The sequence below is a fragment of the Vollenhovia emeryi genome, unplaced genomic scaffold (genome assembly GCF_000949405.1).
Source record: "Vollenhovia emeryi isolate VEMERY1.0 unplaced genomic scaffold, V.emery_V1.0 DF939274.1, whole genome shotgun sequence".
NCBI lineage: Eukaryota > Metazoa > Arthropoda > Insecta > Hymenoptera > Formicidae > Vollenhovia > Vollenhovia emeryi.
Genome location: NW_011967092.1, coordinates 129,912 through 135,911, shown reverse-complemented (window position 1 = coordinate 135,911; position 6,000 = coordinate 129,912). Strand labels below are relative to the sequence as shown.

Here is a 6,000-nt window from a genome sequence, read left to right as displayed (position 1 = left end):
ATAAGTAATCTTGTACGAATGTATAAACTTCTCCGTATTTATAACACCCTATGCGGTTTTCTTCTTACGAGAAAGTCTTGTACCGCGCGTTCCTCTAGCGAGGACATTCCGAACCACTTCACTTGTGATTAATAAGGTGGATGATAGAAATGTAGTTTTTACTATTATTGTGATTGTGATTGTTATATAAAAATAATTAAATAATTTACTATTCATTACCTGGATATTTTAACAGACTAATAGTTAAAAGCTTATATTTAATAGTAATTTTTTTAAATAGTTGGCATCACTGCGTGTATTACTAATATTATAATAATAATTACTATAAAAATGATATTTCTTGCTATAATTATTTTAGTATGCAATTATAGTTTCAAACACTACATATTTTTCTGTCAGTGTAGTAACACAAAGCTACAGAAAAAAATGATTAATCATTAAATTCAAGCCGCGAGGAATTCAAAATAGCATAACACTTGGAAGATACACGAACGCTAACAATAATAATTATTTAATTATGCCACGTTGAAGTAATAAAAACCGGGAGAGAGCTTAAGCTTCATGCGTGCGCGCCGAGCGAGGTGGCGGACGACGGGGATTTCGCCGTCGAGTCGTTTAAATATCGCGGAAATTGAACCTATAAATTTCTGAGTGCCATAAATTGGCCGACTTACCGCCCGTAAACGACAGCCCTCTCTTTCATCTTCCGTCTACCTACGTTTCCTACCTTCGAGAACAGGTTGCAAGATGCCGAGATACCGGGGCGAGAAATACGAAGCTGGTGTGTGCCCGTGCCCACAGAGAAACCGAATAAGAACCCTATAAGTATCGCAAAGTAACGATTACACGGCCGACGCCCGGCAAATATTATACATAATATACGAGATGTTTATTACTTTTTATATTTCCTCTAACTTGGTAAGACGTCGCAACACCTGCGTTGTAAATGCTTGAGAAAATTTTCCAAAACGGGACTTTGTAAACTTACAACGTTTCCAAACTCAAATAAGCATACACGTACATACGCGCGCGCCCACTTATTGAGTTTTACACTGATTTATATGTATATATTTATATGTGTATATACGCACTCCTTCCTCGACGATTTACGGAGTAGTCGTTTCACATGGTTTCTTTACGAGCTTGAGAATCTCGTAAACGGAGACTGTCGATAAACAAAATACGTAAGAGAAATTTTCTAAATAAAATTTTGTTAACAATTTATTTCGTATGTTTGTACGAAAACAATAATAATGAAGGCACGAAGTAAATTTATCATTTGTGCAAATAAACTTGATGTGTTCTCCGCGAATAAATCCAAAATGGTTGATGTAATCAACCGTTTCGGTTGTAAATCAAGTAAATAAAATCAAGTAAAAACTCTTACTGATATATGTACAATAATTTGAATAAGTATACTATAGAAAGATATATTTTTTGACCGCGTAAAATTGAGAACGCGTATAAAAAGTAATGTGCGAATGGAAGAATCATTTACCGCGTAAAAACTGCATATAAAATGAACCGCATAAGAAATAAGTACGTATAATATTATATGTATATACATCTACATATATTATGTACGTACACTGACAAAAAAAATGGTTGCAGTTACCACAATCTCACTATAATTTATAGTCATTTTAGGAGCCAACCACATTTTTATATAATAATTCTTCCAACTACGTAAGTTATGGTTGACCTAACAATGTATTATGGTTCTCAGAGACATAATATTGGTCCATGCAACTTATGATATGGTTGTCATAAACTAAAACGAGCTCTTAGTTTGGTAAGGTGTACTATAAATATTGCAATAACAACCACAAGTAAAATTTCGAATGACTATATGTATAGTATAATAATAATCGAATTGATATTGGAAGTAATATTTCTCGCTCTTTATTACATATACATCACTTTGCACTCATAAAGAATAGTACAAGAAAGCCTCTTTCAAAGAAAAGATAAATAATCTTATACGAATGTATAAATTTATCCGTATTTTATAACACCCTATGCGGTTTTCTTCTTACGAGAAAGTCTTATACCACGCGTCCCTCTAGTGAGGACATTCCGAACCACTTCACTTCTGTTTACCATGTGATTAGCAAGGTGGATGATAGAAATGTAGTTAAATTTACTATTATTGTGACTGTGTTCGCTATATAAAAATAATTAACTAATTTACTATTCATTACCTGGATATTTTAATAGAATAATAGTTAAAGGCTTATATTTTATAGTAAATTTTTTAAATAGTTGGCATCACTGTGTCTATATGGCTGCTATTATTAATATTATAGTAATAGTAATAATTACTATAAAAATGATATTCCTGACTATACTTATTTTACTATGCAATTATAGTTTTAAATACTACATATTTTTCTATCAGTGTATGAGGCCTCCAGCGATCTACGGGCTGTGGACTGCCAGAAACTAAAAAGTTCAGGATATTAGATCAAAATATGTAAAATGATGAAAAACAAATTTTTTCCATACTTAGTATTCAAAATTGCAGACCAATATGGTGGACCAAAATTTTTTTTAATTTGTTCTCTGGTGAAAAGTTATATACAGGGGACCGTTGATTACAAATGTATATTTATAATAGATTCCCGAAATTCAAGATAGCGGTCTACCAACATGGCCGGAAAACTGTACAATTTGCCATTTTTTATTATGATTATAAAATACTTTTTGTTTTACCATATGTTGACCAAATTTCATAGCTTTCAAGAGTTTAGATGCATGTGGGTTGAGTAAAAACGAGTTTTCTTCGAATAATCTGAATTTTTACGGGATCCGATCGGCCATATTGGATCCATCTTGAATTTCGAGAATCTGAATGCATATTCGTAATCAGCGACCGAAAAAACCCTGTATATAACTTTTCACTGGAAAAGATAACTTTTTTTTGAAAATTTGGTCTGCTATATTGGTCTGCTAGTTTGAAAGTATGGATCATTTTTTTCACAATTCCACATATTTTGATCTAATGTACTGAATTTTCTTATTTCTGGCAGTCCACAGCCCGTAGATTGCTAGCAGCCTATAACGGGTTAATGTTTTCTCGAGATATTTTAAAGGATACAATCGGAAATCTTTCTTACATTATAAAGCATAGGAAGAATACGAATATAAAATTATCGTCTGTAAATTTGTATTTGTTCGCAGGTTGAATTGTGAACGATAGCAAGATAATTGAAAAGTAGAAAGACGTTAAATAAAGATATAAACTGGCCGTAGCAAAATAGCTTTTACTAAAGAGCAAGAGAGGGAGGCGGCTAAGTGCACCTCTGTATTGAAGAAAATATACGGAGAAAACGCGAGTGCTTTTACCTCTCGGCAATAATACGAAATGTTTCGCGCATCACTCGCAAAGCGGTTATTTCCCAAAATTCAACGTCCGTTATCGTAATAGTGTAACAAGTACCTACTCATAAATAGCGACAACTCGATAAATCGTGGAAATATTTGGTGTTCTTTAGAGAATAGCATTACATTTTGCTTCGAGTTTCAGCAACAGTTTTTTCTTCGTTTTTTCTTACATTTTGCTTCGAGTTTCAGCAACAGTCATTACATTTGCTTCGAGTTTCAGCAACAGTTTTTTACAACAGACATTAACACTTGTAAAATCTCATATGATATAAATCATGATAAAATTTTCCAGATTTAAATAACACTTATTCCGAAACTGGACGTAATAACGATGTGTGACCTCGCGACAACACTAGATTAGATTGGCACTTATAGTATGACACGTTGTCACATAATCAATTTAAATCATTTTGTCGCATCAGGCATTATATAAAATTTAAAATCCGATGTTGAATTTGACGCTTGAAATTTTTCATGTGGGGCATCGCGATACAGATTTATGAAGAGATTGATACATTTTTCATACTTCTTCACCTCAAAACGCAAGATGAGAAAGCGAAGCGCATAATAATGGATTTTCAATAACGAGAAAGGGAGAGGGGGAGGAGCGTCGCAAACGGATGTATAGCGAAGGTTCTCTTGCAAGTAGTACAACCCGTCTTGTGCCTGGCGTGCCAGCTGGTACATGCCGTGACGAGTTTTCCCTTAGAGACAACTATCTACCGTATTTTGTTTGTGTGAAACAAATGTGGTTACGTAAAAAAGACAAATAACTATTTTCTGCCATAATACCAGATAGATAATTCATGTACAAATGAAATGCATTTTACAATATACCGTGCCCGCAAAAGTGAAGAATTGATAAAATGATGATGACATAGCGGAAAGCTGAATGAAACGGATTCTATATTTGAGATACTTAATCATTCTCACAAATTATTTATGCCGTGTTATTTTTATAAAAATTGATTTTTCTGCTCAATAATATTCTGATCAATTTGTCATTATAATTTCACTAGTTTATTCTGCGACGTATGCTATGTATAAAATATAACATTAAATATAATAGTTCGGCGAGCTTCAAACGGTAGCTTCGACGAGAGAAAGATAACAGGCTAAAAATAATTTGATAATTTTGTTAATTAAAAGTATTTCGTTTTGAAAGGACCTTACTGAAAATAGTTGGCTAGCAGTGTCTTGTTAATTAAAAATATTTCATTTCAAGAGACTCTCGAGTTCAGTTTCCTCTTTATACAATTCTTAATAATATAGCGCGTCAAAGAAATATGATCCGACGGAAAATGTGTAGTCCGCAAAGGATTACTGGCGTATATAGTTGCGTGTATCGCGGCCACATCGGTTTTTGATATCCTGGCAGCGATATCACCCGGCGAAATCGTTACCAAAAGCTTACCGTAACACGGACTTTCTGTTTCGCTTGTCAAGCTTGATATCGTATCGATCTGGCGCAGGTCGCCGCGAAAAGAAATCGGAGTGGATATTCCGGTATTCTTGCCACATACGAAAAAGAGAACTTTTATTAAATTAGACAATACATCGAGATACACGTTTCCATGTAACAAGCTAGAGATATTTTTACGTTATTTCGTTAGCAAGACGTCGAGAGGGGAAAACTGCTGACCAAAATCTTGTACACCAATGCCCAGTAATGCCCAGTAGGCATTACTTTATATAATTTTTATATAATATAATAATACTTTATATAATTATATAAAAAATATACTTTATGTATAAGATAAAATCAGATAAAACTAGATAATAAGATAAAGATCTTATTATCTAGTTTTATCTTATTTTATCTTATTTTGCCCCAGCAAGGCCTAATGTCCAAACTAATGCCCAAACAATGCCTAGTAATGCCTAGTAATGCCCACTAATTCCCAGTGGGCATTACTTTATCTTATTATCTTATTTAATCTTATTTTATCTTTATAATGGCCCAGCAAGGCCTAATGCCCAAACTAATGTCCAAAAAATGCCTAGTAGTATCTAGCAATGCCCAGTAATGCCGCAAATCTGTATACCGCAATGCCCTCCCTTACGAAAAAGTAATGAAATAATTACTAGAAAATTACTGTATATCAGTAATTGAACTATCAGAAATTACTGATGTATAGTAATTTTCTAATAATTATTTCGGTGCTTTTCCGTAAGGGCTCAGCGGTTTCCTCCTCGGTAAGGGTTATTTAAAATTTAGTAACTTTTGAAAATATTAGTTTAACGGAACACTGTATTTCTGGGCAAAAAATCTGAAAAACGCACATGAAAAGTCAGCGTTGAATAGTGTCACATTTCTATTTGAGCCAGTATGTCGATGATGCGTTATATCCGAGCGGGGCAGTTACACATACGATAGGGCGCGAATGGTGCGATTACACACGATAACGGGACAGCTCGAAATAAAATGTCGAGATCGCGTACAGCAGCGCGCTATCGACGGCGATTTTAGACATGGGGCTAATGTAGAACAGATTGCGGCCGTGCGGTGTACCGTGGCAAAGGCGTTACCGGCCAAGGCAATTCTGCGACACCGGAAACTCGTGGGTCGAGCCACTTCCACCGAAAACTCGTTTATACGACCCGGCTGTGTGGTAT

General features: G+C 34.5%; 1 protein-coding gene across 1 annotated transcript in view; it reads right to left on the bottom strand.

The window, feature by feature from the left end:
• LOC105559417 (RNA-binding protein Musashi homolog Rbp6) overlaps positions 1–6,000 on the bottom strand; it is a 113,764-nt gene that overhangs the window by 74,401 nt on the left and 33,363 nt on the right. The gene's annotated exons all lie outside the window — the stretch shown is intronic.